We start from the raw sequence: 26,513 nt of genomic DNA, 5'->3' as shown, positions 1-26,513 counted from the left end.
TATATATATATATTTGAGAAGAAAAAAAACAAGGGGACAAACGCAGACAAAACTACCCAGAAAGGTTGCCTACTCAGGTGCACCTGGAGAACAAAACTATAAGTGGTCAAAAACAACCCAGACTTATGGATAAAATTAAAAATCTTTATAAATTTAAGTTAGATAGAATTTTAGAGCGCCAAATTTCAAACAGGAAAAGCCAAAATCACCCGGAGTCCTGTGGCACAGGCGGGTTCCTGAAAGGATAGAATTAACCTAAACTTAACTACTTAAAACTAGATAACAAACTGGATAACAATACTTAAATAACAGGCACACTGAGACAATATCACAGCAGGGTATCACAGAGAAAATAATGTCCTCAGGTAGGAAAAAACCTTAGTAGCCCGCCATGGCACCGGTGTAAGGACCCGGCCCAAGAATCATGGGAGAGGCGGACATTGGAGCTGGAGCTCGTGAACCCTGCAAGCACAGAGTGCTTCTATAGCCTGTCTTGCTAGGTAAACATTTCAACAAGTAAAAGTGTATAAACAAGTTTCAGAAGCCCTGGGTACATGAAAACAATTCAAAAGAATAAAAGTTAAGAATTAAGAGTGAAAAAAAAAGAAAATAGTAAAAAAAAATTTAGAAGGTAAAACTATTATAATCAATAAATATACAGGGAATTACATGTTAAATTTATAATTAACTGCTGTGACATAAGTAATAGTACAGTACAAAACAAAAGGTAAGTCTAGAAAACCTTTGGTTTAAAAAAAAACAAAAGAAACTCATATAACCAAGTACAAAAAAAAATTAAGATAAGATCAGAATTTCCAACTTTAAAGACTAACAGTAAGTAAAATCAAGCACAAAAGGAGTTGGAACCTTTTAGTAAAAGTAGCAGGGACATCTGGGTCAAGCAGAGAGAGCTTAATATAAACATTTGGTGGTACATAAAAAAAAATAATAACCATAATACAAGACAACTACCAAGGAAACTAAAATTATGGAAAAAACTTATAAAATACAATTTGTAGAGTTAATTCCTGAACCGAAATTAGCTGAAACTTTCTGAAAAGCAGGGGAAAAGCTCCCTGCAGCTATAATAAGGTAAATCCCCCCTGAAAAATTTAGGGAAACAAAAGATAGCCTAAGAAACCCTTTGATCTAGGCTTATATTAAACTCTAGGCCTATCTAGGCTAAAAACTTAAACTTAGAAACAGGGTTTGAAACCCAGTTTGCCTAGAGTTGACAGAATAAAAGTTAAATCCGGAAAACATAAATCCCCAATTTAAATTCCCCCAAATAACAGTTAGCCTAAGAAACAAAAACAATGGGAAAAGTAAAAGTTGCCAGTTTCAAGGGTGAGCAAAAAAAAACAATTTAAGCGGCCTCCTAAGGCTGGGAGAAAAGGAGACAAGTTACTAAATAACACATAACTAATAAATACAAAACTAGAATCCCCAGAACCTATAACTTAAATTCAGAACCACACGCTTATTGAGGTTAACCTGCTAAACGAACAAATATACGTAAAATATAAATAGAGAACAGTTACTCACTCGTCAGTTGACACAGACGTGTTTAGCCAGACATTTGGGGCAGAACAAAACCCAAAAAAAAAACCCAAAACTAAATAAAAGGGTAAAAACAAAATAAACTTCACTAGTAACGGTCCTGAACAGAAGTGAAAGTCGCTACTCTCTCGATCCAGTCGCAGACGACACCAAAGCCTCGAAGAGTCAACGAGAGCAAACACCAACAACAAAATAAAACACTATAACAAAAAAAAAAGACTCGGGAAAACCGAAAGAGGCACGAGAATTTGACCCGGCTCACTATTTAGATTCCTTGATAATACAAGAACAGACATTTCGCATGGATTTAAAAACTTTTTAGGCCGTGATTATGAATCTCTCATTGGATCCTAATAAGAGAGACTGGTAAAAAAAGAAATTATTCTATACGACAACAGATTTGGAGAAGCCCTTTTAAGGATTTATATATTTATTATACATATGTGCGAGTACATATACAATATTTAAATAAAATATTCAGTATATCCTTCTCATACATATCTGCATGATATTCACAAATTTCTGTTTATTACAAAAGAAATAGAAACGACTTCTGGAAATATTAAAAAGGTGGGCATTATCTTATATGTAATACTAAATCAAACATACATTTTTTATATCCGCGACAAAAAACAACCCTAGAACTACAGATATGTACTATTTACAGATTTTAAGATGATAAATAGATTTTAATCTTAGGACACGTATAGGGAATAATGTTAAGAGCTCTAGTACCTAATAAGTGTAACATAAGGAAATAAATTTGTTTCTTCTAAATGAAGCGTATGCTGTGATACAATATTTGTTACCAATGGTGTTAAAGGTCATTGTAACCTAAATAATGGAGTAACTCTATATTGTATTGTAATCAGTAATTATCATCCTTATACCCTCTATTCCCTCCTTCTATAATATTCATAGTCATGAATGGGAACACATTCCTGTTATAACGTGTTCTTAATCCCCTTAAACTCCAGTAGATCGTTGCTCCATGAGTTTCTCAGGTGTACAGGCAAATGAAAGGAATAAGATTGGGAGTTAAGGCTTTAAAGTATTGGAATTTTTCAGCCTCTGGGATCAACAATCACTAAACCTCCTGATTCCCATCACCTGTGAACTACTAAACTATCGAAACACTAACGTTCTAGGTTCTTAAAGATTTAATAATTATAGTCATAATAAATAACAGCCTATTTATAAAGAAATTATTACTTTTAATAACTTGCAATCGATAATATATATTTTAATACAAATTCTTGATTTAAAAAGCTCGATTATACAATGGACTAAAATATAAGGGGATTCTCCAATCATCTGCAATAATATTCTCAAAACTAAATAACAGATCTAAGTGTTCAATAAAATAATATTCATAGGATAATAAATTACATTTATAAAGAATGAAAACCGAATTAGCATCATCCAATGCAGTTTTTGGACCAAAATATAAAACAAAACCATAAATAATAAGTTATTTATGTAGTCTATGCAAATAATTCAATAAAGCAGGATAAAACAACTGCAAAAAATTCTTCAAGAGTGATTACGACTCACTTACAAACATTTCCTAAAATATAATTCTATAAAAGTGTGTGAAAACAATCAGACACAAAATCACACACACACACACACACACACACACACACACACACACACACACACACACACACACACACACACACACACACACACACACACACACACACACACACACACACACACACACACACACACACATAATTTATACGTAATACTGTATTTTATAGGTTCTATTGTAATTTCTGTTTTAATCTACTCCTTAATCGTTTAGCATGCTTAAAGAAACACTCTGTTAATGGTAGAATACATTATTGTATTAATAATCATCTGTATACCTTATCTGTTATGTGTATGCATGTCCTGCTATCCTTACCCCTTGTCCTTTTACTTATATTCGCCAGTTACAAGAAAGAATAACATCATCCAACCTTGAAACCGTCTACAGAATAATGTAGCATGCATAGAAAAAAAGTATGGAGTGATGATTAGTGGGGTCGCGCCTGGGTGATTTCTCAGTCCTAAAAGTGACCGGGATAAAATTTTTAGTAATACTAAAGCACAGTTCGTAAATATGAGTTAAGATGTCCAGCAATTATTATAATTATACAGATGCACATAATTATAGAGGATTGTTTATTAAAACGTATTGAAATAAATACACTTCAAATCCATCGAGTTTGAAAAACTTACTGCCAGCATCCAGTGCCTGGGCAAATAATGATTTAAAATTAAGGTTATTTACTATTACTTCGGTAGCGTACAGGTTTTAAGTTATAAAAAGTATGTTTACTTGTTTTACTAGTTAAAACGTAGTATGTAAACATCTATCTTATTATAATGATGTAGGTATAAGAAAATGTTTTTAAATTTGTAATCATATAAGCACACAATAATCTTCCAGAAGAAATGTAAACTGATAATAAATGAATTAGCTTACAGATAGGCCTGCATTATGTATGATTGATATTGAACTTAGAAAATAATTTTTCGTTATTTAACGTGCCTTTTAATACATTCCTTAAGTTGTAATCCAAAGATATCTTTAATATAAAAGTTACATTAGGTTTTGGAAAAAATTTCCAAAACCTGCTCAGTAAGCGCTTCAAAATGTTAGGACATTGAATATAAAATATCTGGAAGTGCTGTGAACAAGCTGAGTAAAAATAATGGGCAGTCATTTGGCAAATACCTTAATTCTCGCCATTTCCTTCTGTGTTTGTTACTTTCTAATGTAATATACTTCACATTAATGGAAATTTAGTGTCTGCATACTTTCCAATAACTATTAACCCGACGTTTTCAATTATTACGTGCTGTAGTACTTTTATAAAGTGATCTAGAATGTAAACTTGAGCAAATAAAGTTAGCGAATTGTTTATTATAACTCATACCTTATATGATATTTAGGTATATTTGTTCGTGTTCTTGCAGTAAAACGGTAGGATTCTACAAAATATTTTCTCTAATTTGAAATAAAAATTATAAAAATATATAACTGATACATATATCGTGTGTGAAATTGAATCGTCCAAGGTAAATTAAACACATTCGCTGCAATTGTTCCTGGAAAACAATAAAATGCTTCTAATGTATAATTTTTTATTGACAATGAAAAGTTTAAAAGGATAATTTGATATCGAATATTAACCATTGTTATTTTTTAAACTTACACAATTGTGTTATGGTTTATTAATATATAACGATGGAAAATATCCTAAATCTTATTTATTATTCTTTCAAATTATAGCTCTCCATTCTTTTGCTAGAGCAGGTGTACATATGCTAATTGTAGGCTGATGTTATATATAGCAAATTCTTTTGAAGACGAATCTGATAATAGATTCATAAATTTAATCCACAAAAATAAAATTGTATCCCTGCCTACTTTTATTAAGGAGGGTGGTTATGATCAGAATGTTCGGAAATATATATACTTGGGTGTATAGAGAATATATGGTCCCAATTGCATTTGCTGTATTGCGTACACTGCTATAATATATGACAAAAATACTAAATTATGTGAAATTTATGTAAATTATATCGAGAAATTTACTCTATAACCAATGTTACCTGTTGAAGTAAACGTACAAATTTAATATATTACGTTGTTGTTTTAGGCAGATTTAATCTAAACATCTTATTACAATCAACCTATTGACGGAAAATGAAAGATATGTTTTGCATTTTTCCACTGATAACCCCAAAATTCAGAATTACCATGATCGGAAAAATATGAACAAAATACGAGTAGATAGCATTATTTATTTTCGCATAAGCTGACATATGTAGACATTACATGTTAATAATATAATGGGTTATTATAAAAAAGTATTTTGCACTTTTTTATAAATCCCTTCCTGATTTAAAACGACTGCCGTTAGAAATTCAGAAAGGGCGTGGTTTCTGGATAAGTTATAATGCATTAGTGGGAAATACAAAAATGGTATATTATTTCCTTTCTAATGCGTAGCTTTTTAGGTATGTTTATCTGCATTTATTAAAAAAATATAAGAGAATGCGGGTATAATTGTAAACACTATATGCATTTTTTAATAGATGGAGACTGAAATTGGTTAAGAATTTGCAGAACAGTCAATTACATGATTTTTTTGAATATTCTAAGTTTTGAAATTATACTGACGTGGCAATATTTAGAGTTTATCCCATCAGTTCTTTTACACTAAACATATAGACGAATAATTATAGAGATACCGCCTACATTCGATGTCTCTCTTCCACACAACTGAGGCGGAAGGCATATTTATAAAGGCGCATGATTGCTTTTGTCACATTTATATGGTAAATTTAATAGGTCAAACTAAAGAATGGTATTAATGTACTAAAATCCAAATAATAATAATAATTTCGTTTTATTTAATATTTTTAATAAACAATAGGTTAATTGGTAACCAAGGCACCCAATACTTTCCTATATATTCAAATATATTACTAGCTGTTACCCGCGGCTTCGCACGCAATTTTTAGAACCGAAGTCCTTATAAAAAGCAATTATGATGTAATACGTATGATGGGAGTCCTACAAACATTTTAAAACGTAAGTAGGCATTCATCAGGTAGATATTATTTAAGTTCGTGGTAAATAGTATCAGAGTTTAACTTAATTATTATATCATGTTTGGCACGTGTAGGAGCATTTCTGGTTCTAATTAATTATATACATAACGTCACAGCTGAATCTGTCTTGTAATCCCGATCAAGAAAACACAAATCTCGGATCACACAGGTCTCGTAAACTTATTTTGGTCAAAAACCGTATATTTTCCAGTGCTTGTCGTATATTTCAGGTCTAAGATATTTCCAGTACCACAGTAAAGTGTGCCTTGTTGTTCTGACGAAGAAAAAATATATTTACTTATATAGGACCGAGATGCCTAATTCGGTTAAAAAGTGCCTACTTAAGACAGTTTAAATTCACTTACCTACTATGTCACAGGTTAGCTTGCCATATTGGCTTGATTAAAATACTATATACGTACGATTATATAGTTCTCGGAAATCTATTTTTGTCAAAATCGTGTTGGCATAGTTGAGTTTGCTAGGGCTGAAAAGCCTATTACGACCTAGGGGGAAGTCCTACCTACTTCTTATGTACTTCCGGTATAAGGTGGAAATCCTTATTAAGGATATGCAACATTCCAAAATAATCGTTATTAAAGTTTTGCGTTACACTTGTTTTTTGGACTGTAGCCAGGGAAAGAATGAACCGTTAATGTATGTTAGTTTTCTTTTCTCTGTTTTCCTTAAGCCATTGTTAAAATGAAATATCATAATGTCAACGAAGCCCACCTGTTTAAAGTAACTTATGTGAAACTTTGTTCATTAAGGTTAGTTTTATAACAGTATTTAATGCATTAGATGATTTTAATTCGTAACTGGCGCAATCTGGAAGTTTTATTTACTACCTGCATTACTCTACCGATCAAGCACTGTTTACTTATTATTGATAGAATTTAAATGTAAACAGATGTATCAGATTTTTTTTTTCGAATTATAGCTTTCAACAGCGGTTTAGTGTCCAGTTTAATTTGAATTATGAAACGTCATTACGTTTACATAACATTCTTATTATTGAAAAAATCAAATGTAAACAGATGTTTCAGAAAGTTTGTCGAACTATAGCTGTCAACAGCTGTCAAAATACGTTTCGTTCTTATCATAACAATTGAATGTAAACAAACTAATTTTTCAATTTGAATTTACAGGGGGAATTTCACGGAACGCCTACACTCTCCTGGGCACCACTTTAAACGAAACAAAAATTAAAATCAATTTTATTGATGCTTTAAAATTATGGTTAATTCAAAATGTACTTTTAATTATTTTTATAACATACTCCGGCATTATGAAAGAACGAATAAATGAGGTACTACGACATGTGCATTGCACCACACTTAACTATCGTTACATAAGGTTAATTAAGTTATACCAGTTTTTCTAATATTTACTTAAACATAAATTGGCTTTAAGAAAATAATGAAAACTTAAATCATGGTATGTTGCGAATTTAATTATATGCATTAATTTTTAGTAATAAATAAGTACAACACTTTACTCTCAAAACTTTCTTTCAGTTATCAAAATTGTATTAATAATTAATTTAATACAACTTTAACTCAGACAATTTACAAATACGTTTTAAGATACAAAAACCAAGTAATGTCTTACGTACTGATGTTTATATTATTACATTTCCTTATTTACATATCTCCTATAATAACCATGGTGATATAAAATATAATTCTTACATATAACTATGTATTAAAGTTTGACAATTACTGAACTATTCTCTTTTTTACAATTTACTTTACAAAAGTATTACAAAATTCACTATTAAAATTTCCAAGTTTTTTCTTATTTCATAAACTTGTGTCATATGGAAATTATACATTGATTAAAATTAATCGAACCGCAACACTATTTTTCGTCCTGGAAATGAACCAAAAGGCCCCTTACGATGAAATTATGTGTAACATGAATAATAGAATTTATACTATATTTAATAATTAATACTTTGAAATTTCAATTAGTGTTCCTTCACAGATTCAAGCTAAAATTAACAATAATATTAAGGTGTTCTAATTATGAAGATTCGGTGAAGTTACAATCATTATACACTACAGCATCACATAAGTACTTGAAAACTCCTTAGTGTTTAAATCTGATTTGTTCCTAAACTATGAATCAATTTGGTCCCTAATACATTAAGGCAACGTTATTCTAATGTACTTTACAGATATTAGACAAATTAGTTCTTTAATTTGAGTTTGGCAAGTCCATCGTGGGTTACGCAAAATAGAGGTAGATCATAAAAATAATTAATCATCATACAATAAAACACTAATAATTATTCGGTATCAGCCTTAAGATTAATGGCAAACATTGCACCAACCTTAAAATGCAACGCTATCTTATTATTACTTCGTAACTAATAGAATTTAGTTCTAGAAGAAGGTCATCCGCAAAATAAGAGAACATATCTGTACAAGTAAAAGTAGATATAACCTTCAACATGGTTAAGAAATCTGATAATACCATACAATTTTGAATTATATTCCCAAGCTATGTTGTGAGCTACAATATAAAATATATCATGAACCTTATCCTGTCAAACTGATTTGATACTTTTGGATTACTCTTTGCCTAAAAAAGGTAGAATTAATACATCCTACAGGCAACTATAACCTAATACTATATGCATAAAGATCTTCCATATCAATTCTAATGTATATAGGTATATTTATGTATCTCCTTTTGTTTATTCTCGGTTATTTATGGTTTCCATCAATTCACCTCCATTAAGGAGTTCATATGAAATAATCCCATAGTCATTAACATGTTCCGCGGTTTCTGTGCGATGCACGAGACTCGCATAAAAGACTTTTGTAAATACCTATATTCATATATCTCGACACTCTATAATATTTAAACGGTTCAGAATTTAATACCCTTGATAACTTAAACAAATCAATCCAGAAACTAGGATAAAAATTGTCCTTTAATTATGTTGATTAACCAACATACTTTGAGAAAAGTCAATATCATTTAATTCTAGAATAGATACATTTAAATATTCTTCAAATTGTGAATAATTTTATTTTCTGAATGAACAGTTCTCTATCTACAACACATGCTATATAACTGCTGCGAGACATGTTAAATTTCTTTCACAAGGACCTAAGTAGGATTAAAACAAAAAGGTAAATCTTTTATATTAAAACATATATCAAATCTGAGAGAAGTTTCCAACGACAACAAGTAGTGGGATATTCGACAAATATAATAATACCATTTCATTGCACTATCGTTTATCATATATCACTACCTCCCAAGAGAATATGTCATAGAAGTTACTTATTTCTGCCAACACTTTAATGACCAATTAAATTAGTCAATTACTTAACTGCCATTAATTAAATAAAACCACGTGGTTACATTACATCCATCTTAGCCAATATGGTAGCCTTAATAGTTTGTGTATCATTGCATAATTAAAAGTCTTATTTTTATTCTAATAAAACTGTTTTTATTTACTTTACAAAAAAGAAAGTGGAAATATTTTCTTTTGAGAGTTTTTTTTGGACTTGATAGCTCTAAATTTAAATGCAATAGATTTCGGAGTTTTTGTTTTAAAAGGGTCGTTATAATAATTTAGTCATATACAAAAATGTAAGATATACAGTCTAATAAACCACGTAACCAATTTGTATCAGTATCGAAAGCCCTTAAATTAAAGTATGAATAATAATAAAATCATACTTAATGGTTGAGTAAAATAAATGTTCAGGCTCATATTGAAAAAAATTGTATATAAAGGATTCACTATTAACGACCTCAGTAGAGCATTATTCTTAATTCTTGTTGCCTCATCTTTGTTAAGAATTCTTGACTGAGTGGTAAAGAAGCCTTTCTCTAGAAGAGCAAGAAAATTACATTAATGTTTGTCCGTCTATCTGTATGACGTAAATCATCATTTTATCTATAATAAACTTACTTTAGACTGAAAATCAATTAATTCTCTCCACAACTTCATTTCCGTAGTAAGTATTCTGAGTTCCATTATGGTGAATGTCACTCAAAGAGATTTGAATTAGTAAATATATTTGCATTGGAATTACGATTATGTGGAAGACAACGAGAAGATTTCAAAATACACAAAATTGTGAAGAAACTCAGTACAGCTATAAGATTTTTTGGTTTGTTACATTTTATTACATATAAGCAAACTATTCCAACATGTACAACATCACTTTATATATAATTTTCGAGTATACTTTTATTATTAAAAAGCGCTTTTATGATGGAACAAAGTGAAAGTATCATATGGTGACAGTAGGGCTGCCTCGGCAGCCTTCTGCCAGTTCTTCCTCCAGGAGGGATTTGATCTGGCATTGATTCAAGAACCATGGCTTCACCAAGGGAGAGTGGCGGGCCTAAATGAAACCAAAGGTTAATTTACTGTACCTCTCTAAGAAATTTCAGAACCTGCATCCTGTTGAAGAGAGGGCTTGGATTTTCTAAACCCTCAACGAATTCTGCTCCAGAGATCTCACTGTGGGCACAACTGACCTGGAAGAATGGAGGCATAGTGCAGAGCACAATTTTAGGCTCCGTATACATGCCATATGATGCCAGGGAACTCCCTCCATCAAGAGACCTAGAGCTCCTGGTGGAAGAAGCACAAGCCAGACCTCAACAACTTCTTCTAGGTTGTGACGCCAACGCCCATCACTCTGCTGGATGGGCAGCACCAACACTAACCCCAGAGGTGAGGCACTTTTACAATTTCTTCTAAGTAGGGACCTATTTATATGTAATAAAGGTAACCGCCCTACGTTCGCAACACGAATTAGACAAGAAGTTATTGACATAACAATCTGCACACAAGGTATACTTGGAATGGTTTGATAAGTGGCACGTAAAGCGAAGAGGCCTCATTAATCGGATCACAGGTATATCCGCTTTAACTTGCAAGATGAGGCTGCAGAGGTCCTCTATCGCAATCCCAGGAGGACTGACTGGTTGGGATAATAAGTCTGACCTTCAGTTCACAGTTGGGATCTGTAGGCGGAAGGGTGCGATGCTACACAGACATAGATCAGAATAGCTTCTGACCTGCAGAATGCTATAATCAATAGCTTCCACGACAATTGTCCCATTGCGACGGGGAAGAGTCGAACCAATACTAAGTGGTGGACTGCGGACCTCGCTCGCAAAAGGGCTAATGTCAGGAAGCTGTACAATCAATGCAAAAGGAGCCGTATCTGGGAGTCCTATCATAGAGCTCTAACAGAATACAGCCTAGCAATTAAAAAAAGCAAAACAAAGTTCCTGGAGGCAGTTTACACAGAAGGTAAATGAGTTAAGCGCGGCAGCTAGACTGCAACGTTTACTAGCCTCAAGTCCAACCGGTCACTTGGGATCTTTAAGGTCCCAGGGAGGTCAACACACTTCCGGGTCTAGTGATAGCCTCAAAACTTCTCCTTGAGACTCACTTCCCTGATTGTATCTTTGAGAATGACGACACTGGAACGTCTAGGTAACCATGAGGCAGGCTCACGGCCAAGAGCTTATCGTGGTAGCTGGGCCATTGCCAGAAGGATTGTCACTCTCTCTAAAGCCAAATGGGCAATTTCTAAATTTGCCCCTTTCAAATCTGCAGGAGGGGATGGAATCTTTCCGGCCCTGCTTCAACAAGGGCCGGAGAATCTCCTCCTTACCCTTCTATGTGAACTATTCAGGGCGAGCCTAGCTTATGGGTACATACCACAAGTCTGGCGTCTCAACAGGGTGGTCTTCATCCCTAAAAAAGGGAGAGCGGACTACTCTGTCCCTAAATCTTTTTGTCCCATCAGTTTATCTTCGTTTCTACTGAAAACAGTTAGAAAGACTGGTGGAGAGGGCACCTGAGAAAGGGAGTTCTCTCAGACACTCCCCTTCATCGCAACCAACATGCATACCAGCAAGGCAAATCCTGTGAATCAGCACTGCACCAACTAGTCAGTAGGATTGAGGATAAGCCTGTCCCGCCAAGGAATTGGCATTGTGCACCTTCATAGACATTGAAGGAGCTTTTGACAATGCCAAATTCACTGCAATGGTAAGTGGAGCACAGCGACGTGGCCTCGAGCCAGCCCTGTGCCGGTGGCTTAGGGCCATGCTGTGCTCCAGACGGATCAGGGCCGATCTCAATGAAGAATCGCTTGTGATCGCACCCACAAGGGGATGTCCTCAAGGAGGCATCCTGTCACCTCTACTGTGGAATCTAGTAGTAGATGGTCTACTTGAGGACCTTACTAACAATGGAATCTATGTCCAAGGATATGCAGACGACATAGTCCTTATGGTACAGGGAAAATATACAAATGTTGTTGTTGATATCATGAATACCAACCTTCAACATGTACACAACTGGTGTCAGGGAGAGGGACTGAAAGAAAATCCCTCTAAGACAGTAGTTGTACCATTCACTAGGAAAAAGAACCTAGAGTCTCTTTCTAGGCTGAAACTCGCATCCACTCAGCTTGAGTGGTCAAAGACAGTCAAATATTTAGGACTGACTCTAGACCATAAGCTTACGTGGAATGATCGTCTTAATAATATCCTGCACAAAGCAAAGTGGGCGCTCATGACGTCCAGGAATCTCATGGGGCGTAAAACCCCATATAGCACTATGGCTTTACAAAGCAGTTGTAAGGCCTCAAATCACTTATGGTTTCATTAGTCTGGTGGACAAAGGTGAATCAGGTAACTGCCAAAGCCAAGCTTGAAAGCTTACAAAGGCTTGGCACAATCTTTGTAACCGGAGCATTCAGGAGCAGTCCCTCAGCGACCCTCGAGGTGGCTTTAGGACTTCTACCTCTTGATGTCTATATAAAAGCTGAAGCGCGTAAGTCAGCTTATCGGCTGATGGTTGCTGGCTTGTGGAGGAATGGCGCGTCTAACACGAGCCATGGCGCCATCACTGAAGCTGTAAACCCAAGCGCTATTCTCGAAAAGGTCTCCGACATAATGAGAACGGAGTTCGTATTCAATAAGCCATTCTCTGTTGACTTCTACTCCAGAGATGAGTGGAAATCGCAAGATAACATCCCAACAACAAGAAAGAGCTTTGTCTGGTACACGGATGGCTCGCTTATTAAGGGTAGAACTGGATATGGAGTGTTTAGTCAATCCCCTAGACCTGCCCTTTGCGGCAGTTTGGGTCGGAACTGCTCCATATTTCAAGCCGAAATCTATGGTATCCTAGCCTGTGCCAACCTAGGCCTCACCAGAGGGTACCAGGGAATGAACATCTGTATAACGTCAGACAGTTAGGCAGCTCTTAAAGCTCTTGACTCCAACAGCATTGGATCCAGGCTTGTGTGGGAGTGCTTTAACACTCTCTGCAAGCTTTGGATCACGCAACTGTGTGCGTCTTGGTTGGGTACCGGGCCACACAGGCATAGGTGGCAACGAATGCGGAGCTTGCCAGCGGAGCAAGCATGCCATACACCGGTCCAGAACCGAGTTGTGGTATAAGCAAGTCAGCCGCTTACCAAAGTATAAACAAATGGTCCAGGAAGACACACCGCTTGCGGTGGCAGAGTCACCAAGGACAAGCACTCGGCAAAAAACTGCTTGCCGATTCTAGCTCCGGCTTCACCAGATGTCTGATGGGGCTGGGCAGGGATCGGGTTAAGCAAGTGATTGCCTTGATCATTGGACACGGCCACTTCAGGAAACACCTAAACACTCTGGGTTTACGAAATGAGGACTCGGAGTGTAGACTCTGCAATAAGTCTGAAGAGACTGCAAAACACATAATACTGGACTGTGAGAGACTGGGAGCAAGGAGAAGGGCTCTTTTCGGTTATAAACAACCAGGCGACGAACCAGATGCTAGTATCGGGGAAAAGCTTCTTAGCCTAATTAAGGGCACAAAGATAGGCTTACCCCTCTAACATCAAAGGGGCACACAATAAGCTCAGGTTGACGTGTGAGGATCTATGAATCCACCCCAATATCCCAAAGCAAAAAAAAAAAAAAATCATATGGTGAGATGGCCTGTGAACGATTATATTATTATTGTAACTTTTAGTTTTAAATTGAAATTTATTTTTGTATAGCAAGAATGAGTTCTTTGATAGTGAATACACGACCATGGAAATTGGCCGAGCTTTTTTGAAACCTATTACTCAGTAATATGACAAAATGTTCCTTTTGTTTCCTGGGGAATTTAAAATTCTCCGTACGAATGTGTTATATTTGATTTGTTAAAAATTAAATATTCAAGCTACAGATTTAAAAATGTACGTTGAACACTATAAGAAGTCTATTTCCCGACACGTGGTATGTCATAATTCTATATTTTAGTATATGAGCTACCATCCAATTTGCATCAGATAAGAACAAAACCTAATTCTCCTTAAATCTTTGAGAAACATATTTGTAAGATATCAGAGCACTCTTTATATTGAAGTTAAAATAGTACAGTATCAAAATATGCACTAGAATAATACTTTTCTTGAGAAACTAAATCCGAATCGCCATACAAGTAAAAATAATAATAATAGTTCTGCTAGACAAGAGACTAAAAGGCACCATTTTATTAAGTGTAGTTAAAGCTGACGATAAATTAAAAGCTTCTTAGGTACCTGTATGTAGGTTAATAAGGTTTGTCAAATGTATATATTTAGCCACTATTATTTAAGAAAAAACTACTATTTTATGATTTAAATATTTTTATAACTTTGGATATCGATTTTTACCAAAAATAGTACGGCTGATGACTTCTTTCTTCTTTCTGATAAGATTTCAGATATTTATAATAAAAAAATTGGTTTATTATTTATAACATGCCAATTGGATATTCGAATGTTTTGTTCATTTTCCATTGCTTATATTACATTCTGTAATATAAGTGCCAAATTAAAATAATGGTAACAATTCAAATTATTTCATTACTCATCTAAAATTTGATTCCCTGTAAGGATTGAACCACACTACAAAATAGTAACGTAAATATATACGTACACAATTTACAATTTGTAAGTTTAGTGAAGTTTATTTATATAAATTTATTTGTTATCCATTCCAAGACTTTTAAAACTACATGAACATACTTTTTTATTCAGAATAGTTATAGTTATGGCATAAATGTAAAAATATCAATGTAAGTCTTGAAAAAAGCACAATGTGGCCAGTCCAGTTTTTACAATGTACTTTGATATTGAATATAACAGAGGCAATCGGATTATCGTCGTGAACATGGCGAGTGAGTTGCAGTTTTCTCTATAGAGGTCTGACCGATTTTAAACTCACCAGTGCTTAACTCCCCTTCATTACTTCATAATTCTTACTAATAGTGGTATGTATTTTGTCTGTTTAAAGGGATAACTGTTTATATTTTGTTGATCTATAAAAATATTCTACTACCAATTGTTCCAAAAATATTCTTAAAGACAAATTATTATAATTTTATTTTATTCTCTAGAGATTGGCAGTTTCAGGTTACGAAGTTCAAAGTCACTATATACCAAGTCATGTATATATGTACCTTAAATTAGGGAAGGTGAAAGGTCCTATCTTTCCCATGTAAAATTTCTAAAGTTTATCAACCTTTTTCTCACTAACTACAACACATATCCTATATAAATTTTTTCACGATGTTTACGACAAAAAGAGGTGTGTAAGTCACCACTAATATATTTTTTAACCTTACACATTTAAAAATTAAACCTTTTTATATAAAGAATTAATGTTGAGACGTTTTATTATATTTTATATAGTAAAACATGTTAAACAAAGGTTTTGTAATAGTTACAGGTTCAAAATCATGAAAAACAAACACACTAATAGTATAAAAAATATCCAGATAACTTGAATCGTTTCTGAGATAAAGGGTCTTTTATGACTAAGAATATGTTTTTTGAAAAACATAAAAAGAGGCATTATAGGTAATAATGGCATATATTTAGAAAAGACTTACATCAGAAACCTTCAGGTGAGTAATGTTTAACATTATCTTTCTTCTCCTTAAGAGCCTTTTTTCATTTTAGCACCCTAGCCTGCTTCGTCATAGCTTCTGCTGCCAATCAGATTTACGTAAACGGTCATCGTTTAATTTTTTAGAGCACAAGATGTATTTTTAAAAATGTCTTTGACTCCTCCTACAGCAAACGTTTACTGCCTACATGTCCATCATTAAATGTAACTGCAGCATCCCAAGCACCTTCGTATTTGTAGAGTCTGTTTCCCACAAAAACATTTTTTGGGATATGGGACCAGAATACATTATTAGTGACTCATTAACATTGTGGGTTATGCCGTGAAGGCACTTTTTAACAAGACAGGTTATGACAAATCTTATAGATAGGTTTAATTGCCAGCATTACAGCTTCAGGAATAGACCTCTCGTGTTAGTACTCGGATGGGGCTTTCCTATACTCACACAAAGTGTCTGGGAGGCTGGGACATAGTTGGTGACACAGATTTTTATCTGTTGCAAAAAGATGAAAATACGTTGCCCAAACAGCTCTTTTCATATTCTCAAGGTTATTAGTGTTGGCCCTAATTGGCTTTCCATTATAACATTGAAGTTCATTAGCTACTTTATAAGTTGGGCAATGAACTCCTTTAATTCATTTTCCATCGGCCAATGGTGTAGACCCTAATTTCAGTTTTAATTTTCCTATGCGGCTTAGTAGTAAAAACCAAGATACTTTTATTAAGGTACATAAACAAAAATAAGCTATTGCAAAACAACTTCAAATGCAATATCTTAACTGTATCCACAATAAAGCGATGTTATACAAATAATTTTTATTGCTATTCACATTATGTGGATTACTTACTTTTAACGTGATGAAGTATTTATATTCCGTTCAAAAAACAAAATTTAGATTTCATAATTTAGAGTAATAAATTCCTGTAAACCTTTTTTATGTTTCTACTGGTTTCAGCAAATATTAAATGTTTAACTTCTACACAATATTTGATATCATTATGATAGATAAAGTATTTAAAGGGGTATCAGGATGCCATATAGGACTCTATTGATATTCCCCTGCATGTGGAGTTACAGGAATTGATTATTGGCAGAAGAGAAATACCTTTGGCTTTGGAATATTAGCAGTATATTTAAAAAAAATGTTTGCTGTAATAACTATTTATGATCTTCAAGCAGGTTTTTTCTAATTTCCGCTGAAAGACATCAATTGGATCTTTATTTATATCGAAACTCTGTTTCTGTATATTCTCAAGCTGACCTTATATTCGATTGAAACCGATGAACCTTTTACATTTTTTTGATGCTCTGTTGGATAATGTTCCATTATCTGCCAATTCAACTTTTTGGAATTTATTTCTTTTACTTCTATACTAGTTTCGAGTATTAAATTCTTTGATATTTCAGTGCAGTGTTTGAAAATTGTATTAAAATATAGTGTTTTCGAGCAAGTAAAAAGTATTAATAAGAATAAAATAATTTATTTAAAGTATAAACTATGATATAATTCAGTGCTTTTAGGGGCTATAAAGAACCTCAGAAAGGGTTTGATTGTCATTTAATACAAACATCAGCTAGCAAACGAATTGCCTAATGATACAATATGTAGAAAATAGCTATTCTCGAAAATGCTTGGATTTAGTTTACTGTGTTTCTGGTCATAATCCGGTCAGGATGTTAGGATTCGTTATTCACTCAAACGGTCCTTGATCTAACCCCGTCCGAACAGTTAAATGTGACCAATGATTCTCTACTTCTCTAACTACGCTACCATTTCTTTGATTAACATGGATGTGTAATATATGTTATAATTCTTACTTATTACTAAATTCCCTACTTAAACTGAAGTAAATACGTTTTTTTAGTGTACTTGGAATTAATCTTTAGTGACATATCATCTTGTTAAAACATAGGTTGAAATGTGTGTAAAGCTATCTATTATAAGAATTCATATTAAATGTTTTTTTCAATGTTTTCGTTTGGCCGCACAATTAATAAAAGGATAGTTAATAATATTAGAAAATAACAATAAAAGAGAAATTATAAGGTCTAAAGTCAATATATGCAACTAATTCCACTTAGATTTTGTTTCCGATTCTTTTTTTCAATGTTTTCGTTAGGCCGCACAATTAATAAAAGGATAATTAATAATATTAAAAAATAACAATATAAGAGAAATTATAAGGTCTAAAGTCAATATATGCAGCTAATTCTACTTAGATTTTGTTTCCGATTCTTAGTCTAAAAACTGTTTTACATTTTAGTATTTTAAAATTTTTTTATTATTTTACATAAATTATTTCAATGAACATAGTTGTAAAAATATGTAAGTTTAAGCTGTTACTTCATTATAATAAAACATTAATATATTTAGCAAACTTTAAAAGATGATTAAAGACTAAAACCGTAAAGGACCGAAACCTAAAAAAGTCCCATGCAAACAGAACGAGTCCATATTGGATTGCCCAGCAAACACTTTAGTGTCCCGCTGTCTCACTTTGTAAAGGACTTTAAAGGACTGGGTTGAAAATAATATTACTCCTATAATTACCATAAAAGTATTTAAAAAACGTACTCAAATAAAAGTATGATAGTGGCATGCAGTGTAAAATACATTGATCAAATTGATATTCATGAACACTGCATAACATTGATATTGAACAGTTTGGTGTTCAGGACGACTTTTGTTCCCATATTATTACAATATTATTATTAATATGGAAATATTACAAACGTTAATTATCAAGTATTTCTTAAACTACACTTAAATTAAACATTTACTACCAAGTGGAAATTTAAGTATTATCATAATATTAGTTTAAAAATGCAGTAAGTTTGAAAAGTCTGGAGGCTCCTGTCTCCTGAAAGGAATCTGTTTTTAGATTAAGCTTCTGTTCTTTAGAAGCATCTGACCTATGTAACGTACATTCAAATAAAGATTAAAATCCATTGTCTAAAGGTTTTGATGCGTCAGACCCAAAGTTGGAACTCGACATGGAAATATTTTTGTAGAACGTACATTTTGATATATTTGAGTGAATCTTTCAGCATTAATGATGCCAATACACAGATAGAGAAATGTTTTACTCAAACAAGCTGAAAAAGATAAACCTCTAATCCGTTATTTAAATTAAATTAATGTAGTTGCTGAGAGGTATTTGTCCCTGCACAGTTAATAATGAATTACATAAAGAGTTATATATCATTGGAAAGGCATCTACCCGGATGAAATTTATGGACATCCTAATAAATTTCTGTTTTAATTTGAAAATATGGTATCTTGAAATAATAAATCATGAAAAATATGGCTGTTTGAATATATTATTTTTGTTAACGAAATTGTTTAAAACAAAATAATATTAAAAAATAACACCTGGATTAATAATCATGAAATACTCAACAGGTTGTGCTCCGTTATAATTGATGGTGAGGTCCAATGCAGGGACATAAACATGTATTTATTTGAAGTGTTTATAAATACATTCCTGAGTTCCAGTCCGGGATTAACTTTATATAAACATACTGTTTTATATTTGTATAGATAGCACTTAAAATAATGTGAAGATGATAAATAAAAAAAAATCTGTGGGTGTTGTAATCGACCTTAGTACAAAATAACCTTATTCATTTAGCAAGTATGTCAACATTTATATATTTTATATATTTCAGTATTTTCCTTATATTACTTCCTACCAGAGAAAATATATGCTACCTACTTCTCTTTTATTAACGTATTAAATAACACAAGTATTTAAAATTAACATTAATGTTTAAAGCAATGACTTGAGGTTTTATTTTATATAACTTTAGGCTTATAAAAATATTTACCGTTTATTTATTGGGATATAGTTCTCATCATCACAATTACTAAGTTATGCTAGATTGGCTTTAGTTAATTCTGCTAATTATTTATGAAAATACATCTTATTATTCTTAATGAACTACTCCCTATATTTGGTTAGGATATATTGCAATCGCCATATCCCTGTGAATAAAAAAAAATATTAGACACTTTATACACAAACGAACAACTAGTTACTCTTTATTTCTCTCTTATTCTCTTCTCCTTCTCCCTTTTTTTGATGTATCAAATTCTTACATATATTTAATGTTTTGTCCATAAAAATGAAGTGGTTTTGAATTGCCGGTAACAGGTTTCTGACTGAGTGATCCATATAAATATGTTTTAACAACAAAATATATTCCGTATACTAGAACTTGTATGTAACCTCTTTTTATACAGGTAACCAGACATGCTCGCAAACACGTTTAACTTAACGGAATTTTGAGTAATGGCATTAGACATTTTAATTACTGGAGTATTTTTTTAATTACAACAAGCTTTTATGCTATTGAATTGCATAGAGTAATTTAAAATCTTCTCCACTACACGAGACTCGAGGAAAACCCTCAAAACCTTCCAATTAGTCTGCTCATATTCAAAAAAATTAGAACCCTACATTATCTGGCTAGAACAGTTGCCCATTTTCTCTGCACCCTTTTAGTACATTTATAATTATTCAATTAAATCTTAAACTAAATAATATTGTGGAATAGAGTAACTTGATGCATGAATGCCATTGTAGCAGTTATCTGTATGTAAAAATTAAAACTGTTATATACATAAACACTATACATTTTGTAATTTCTTAGCCTGAATAGAGGAATTTATCTAAAAAGATACCTAGCCAATAAAATCATATATTTATTAATATAATATGTCACGTATATAAAATGCAAAGCCCTCATTCCCCCAAGTTCACTCGCTCATTCAATATTAAATCTTGAATATATATAGAAGGAGTGGAACTGCTGATCAACTTGTATTAAAATCAAAATTTATTTTATTATTGAACATTCGTTAATTTCTAAAATTATTTTTTTACTCTTTGTTATTTCTGATGAAACATCAGCTGTAAGGTATTTTCCATTGTTTATTATTCAACAATATAATACATGTGTGTGTGTGTGTGTGTGTGTGTGTGTGTGTGTGTGTGTGTGTGTGTGTGTGTGTGTGTGTGTTCTCTTCATGCAGGAATAAAAATATAAAACTAAATATTGGCAAACTCTTTATGAATTTTTGTATGTCTTAAGCATACTTCTTCAGATAACAATAAATAGTGTATAAATATTTACAAAATTAAATTATTTAAATAACTAAATATAAACAAGAACTAGAACCGAAATTGAATAATACACAATGGGAAATACCTTACAGCTGATGTTTCATCTGAAATAACAAAGAGTAAAAAATAATTTTAGAAATTAACGAATGTTCAAACCTAAAGGAAATTTACATTTTAATAATACAAGTAGATGAGCAGGTTCACTCCTTCTCAAACTAAAGATATTCATATTTTCGTAGGCACGCAATGGAACATTATTAATGCGTTTTAATTTGTAACAATTTTCAATTTTGTCCTAATGTTCCCTGGAATGTACAGCGAGGGGCTTGTCATCTACATATACAATACTGTAATGGTGAACTGTCATTCTGATACGAAGAGGTTTAGTGGTTTGGCTAATATATTGTGTATTAAAAAAATTACAATTTGGCTGATATATTATATTAATTTAATTACAACCAATAGTTCCTATAATTGGATACGTTTTATTGGTTATGTTTCTACTAAAATTTTGACTAGAGGACATAATTTTGCATGTACCACAACGTGGTTTTTGACAGGATTTAAAACCATTAAGATTTGTCTCTTGGTTTTTCTTTTTAAGATTGATTTGGACTAGCATATTTTTTAGATTTGACAGTCTTCTAAAGTTGACCCTAGGTAGTTTTGAAAATATAACTTTAGTTTCCCATGATGACTGTAGAATATGGAAAGCAGTTTTAATTATAGGCTATATTTTGTTAAGTCCGGGGAAAAATTTGGTAATAAATTTAGGTTAATCTAAAGGAAAAGATTTGTTGTAATTAAAATTTCTTGCACTATTTGATTTTTTACAATTTTGTCGGGATAATTTAAAGTTTTGAATGTGCATATTAATTTTTTAATATAATTTGTGAAATCAGACTCTTTGCCACATAAGTTCTTTGCTCGAATGTCTAAATTTTTTGGAATACTTTTCTTTAAATGTGTAGGATGGCAACTAGTATGATGTAAGTATTTCATAGTGTTGGTAACTTTAACGTGAGTTTTTATTTAAGAAAGCCTTCTTCTAAAAACAAATCAAAATCTAGGAAGGTAATGATTGTGTGGGAATACTTCCAAGTGAAATTTAATGTTGAAAATTTCTTTAGGGAATATAGAAAATCTTTAAGGAGATTTTCACCATGTTGAAATATCAAGAAAATATTATCCATGTAACGATACAAGATCAGAGGAAGTTTATTTTAGGTAATTTATAAATTTTGTTCAATTAAGCCCCTAAAAATATTTGCATAAGAGGGTGCCGTTCGTGTTCCCATGGCTGTACCTTTTATTTGTAAATTAATATAAATTATCATTGAATTTAAAATAGTTCATTGCCAGAATAAACACTTTTAGTGTTCAAAGAAAGAAGTAGAGGGCTTTAAATGTGCGGATAAGGTATTAAGGAAATGTTTAGTTGCGTTCATTCTTTCATCATGTAGGATATTTGTATACAGTGATGTGACATCAATTGTGGCTAGGATTAATTTGTTTGGTAAAGGTTAGTAATTTGGGAGAGTTTAACAATAAAAATCATTATTATTTTTAACATAATATGAAAGTAGTTTTACGAAAGGCGTTTATATATATATATATATATATATATAATATAGAATATTGTAGATAGATTATATATAATATAGAATTTTAAAGTCGTATGTTGTTGTTTAAAGTCAGTGCGAACAGAGAATGAAAATTACAAATATCATTAATTATATATGTGGAATGGTTTTGTACAGTGTCATTAATTAGTCGTTCAATTGAAAAAAAACGTGTTGAACTTTTAATTTGCTTTAATGGAAAGTAATTCATGGTGCAGAGTAAAGAGGAAAGGAAAAAAAAAAAAACACTATATTAAATAATGTCTTTGACATACATAGATTTCTATTTTGATCTCATTATTTTGTACTTAAAATCACTGAATTGGATCACATTACAGGTATGACGACCGAGCAGAATTACACTTGTTAACAGTCACACCTCTCTGGCGCTACAGGACTCGGCTCTGCAGTATCTCCACTCACCTGTCTCTTTTATATGCTTTTTTACGTAATTCTTTTTTTTTAATTTACAACCTGTATAGGTATTGAAAATTGTAAGTAAACCGTTGGTGACAACTCTATTTAACCGTAGTAACTAGAAACTGGGAAAAGTATAAACGTCGACTATGATTGGTCGAATAGTGACCGACCAATCAGGTCAAGCCACCTCCTACCTATATAAGCGTCTTAACAGTTCACTCTATATATTCTATCTCCACGCAAATGCGCACAGGACCCAAAGTGACTTTTTCACCTGATTTCACCTGTAATTGTCTGTTTTACAACAGAAAAACATCGTTTTGTTTTATCTGGAAAAAATCGCCAAATTCTGTGACCTTTCTTAATGTAGACGTTTTATTAAATAGGGGTCGTTTTAAAACTAAAATTCATGACAAGGACACAAATAGTATGCAATATTTACATTATGATATGTGCCATCCACAGTATGTAATGAAATCTATACCCAAGGGTCTTGCTCTAAGAGCTAAGAATCTATGTACAGGTGACACTGACTTCCAAAATTATGTAACAACATTATGAAATTCATTAATCAACAGAGGATACCCTACAAAATTGATTAACAGTGAAATAGCTAAGCCTAAAAATACAAATCGTAATTTAAATGTTGTGGAAAAAGATGCGAAATTTGTAACTCAGTACCATCCTGGATTACACAAAGCAAATGGAATTATAAAGACCGCCTACATAATATTGGAACAATGTCCAGAAACAAAGGATCTTTTTAATACACCTCCTAGAATTATTTTCAAAAGACCACCAAATTTGAAAAATCTATTAGTTTATCCAAAATATATTAAAGATAAAGACAACAGTCAAAATTTCAAACACAAATGCATTAAACCACGCTGCAGAATATGCAGTATGATGCAATCTACAAACTATTACAAAAGCTGTGTTACGCACAAAAAGTATTCTATTGCATAAGACATCACATGTAACATTAAAAATGTAGTCTATCAATTATCCTGTCAACATTATCCTAAAGACTACATTGGAGAAACATCTACGTCACTTAGGCTGAGGATGAACAATCATCGTGCCGATGTTCGACATCAAAATTTACTTAGACCCGTATCTGCACACGCTGTCCAACACAATAAAACCTTTGAAAATAGTTTTTCTCTAATTGGCATCAAGAAGTTTCAAACTTATGACAATAGAGACTACATAAAATTATTACTAAGAAGATATGAACAAGCAAACATAATGGCTCTTCAATCAAAATCACCAGTTGGATTAAATTTAAGACACAGTTAATTTAAATTTTATTATTCAAAACGTTATATATATCTCTGTGTTTAGGAAAGGTTACATGGTTAATTTACTTGTTTCTATGCCATATGTTTTTGTATATATATATATATATATATATATATATATATATATATATATATATATATATTATATATATATATATATATATATATATATATATATATATATATATATAATGAGTGTATTTAAAAAATACCAACGAATTACGTAGAACTTTTGTACTCATAAAAAGTTCTATGGCAAAAAGAGCCCTCACTTTTTACGATTCAATTATTTTGTATTTGGCCGTTTCTTTCACATTTGTGTTTATATTAGCAAACTCTGTGGTGTAATGGTAGCAAATTCACCCAGCAAGTGAGAGATCCGGGTTCGAGTCCCAGCGGAGCAATTACTTTTTTGCGATTCAATGTTTAATTAAATTAAATTAGGATATTGCCACTTATAAAAATTTCATGAATGTCAATAGGAGTCATTTGACAGGTATTTTGTCTTCCGATAATAGGTTAGTTTGGTTATTTAAACACATATGTGAAAGAAACGGCCAAATACAAAATAATTTAATCGTAAAAAGTAAGGGCTCGTGGTGTAATGGTAACACATTCACCCGGCAAGTGGGAGATCCGGGTTCGAGTCCGGCGGAGCAAGTACTTTTTGCGATTCAATGTTTATTGAAATTATATATTATATATATATATATATATATTATATATATATATATATGTATATGTATATATATATATATATATATATATATATATATATATATATATATATATATATAACTTTATTTCAATCTAAGGGTAAACATTATACTAATCTTACTTCTCATTCCAAACGTTTCCTTATTTTAATACTTTACAATGAATAGATTTCATCTTTTTATAGACAGTTCAGTTTGGCATAAACATGATAATTTCCGTCAAGTTGTAATCCGTTTTATTAAGAAAACAAGCAATATGCTATATCGTATATGCCTTAACTCATGTGCTTGTAAATTATGAATAAAAAATGTTATATTAGTTTCTAAGTATTTATTTATTTATAAAATTGTGATTTAATTAAACTCTTGCTAGATAATGCTTAAATATAGTATGAAGGTCATCTCTATAAAGTTTCATATCATCGATGGGATTTTTATGAGCGTCCTTGTAGCACTTAAGGGTTGGCTTAATCTTTCTCGGACTGTCCGGGGTGGTTTACGTTTTCCCCCTCTGTTTACCTTATTTTTAGACCTGGTTAGATTATATCAAAATTAAATTGAATCATATAATTGAATTTGTTTATGCATCGTCAGATAGGTTAGAACACTGCGTGGCTCGTTTAGAGGACTTTAATGGAACGTTTAGGGGTATGTCACAATAAGGTATGCTATTATCTGAGATCTTTTATTGTTGATTTTTTTAGAGCTATTCTCGAATACACAAGGCCAAATGGTTAGCTATAGTTAGTTACCTAATAGTGAGTGTAAGCATAAGTAGATTCTTGTAAAAGTTCAAGCTCAAAATTTAATGATATAACTGCGTTCTGAATTGTGTTTCTAGTGTTTGACGCATATTATTATATACAACGTTTGAAAATATTATGTATTCCGAAAACACATGATTTACTACATTTTGTTATGTGTTTTATAATACAAAAGCTACGTACAGTCATCAGTATAATATTTTTTTTAATAATAGTCTGTATTAATAAATTGTATTAGTGTTGAATTTTGAAATCCGGTGGAGTATGTGACCTGCTCAAAAATGGTATAGATTGAAATATTATTTTACAATCATACGGATCAAATTTTATATTTTATTGAAGTGCAAAAAGAATAAAAATCTTTCTTATAGCCCAAAACCCTAGATTCTGTTATTAAGATATAAACTTTACTTTTTAATAACAAATCATTAAATGAAATTATAAATTCAACTAAATAAT

This window comes from Homalodisca vitripennis, chromosome 7 (assembly GCF_021130785.1).
Source record: "Homalodisca vitripennis isolate AUS2020 chromosome 7, UT_GWSS_2.1, whole genome shotgun sequence".
NCBI classification, from domain to species: domain Eukaryota; kingdom Metazoa; phylum Arthropoda; class Insecta; order Hemiptera; family Cicadellidae; genus Homalodisca; species Homalodisca vitripennis.
Note: the sequence above shows the minus strand (reverse complement) of the source record.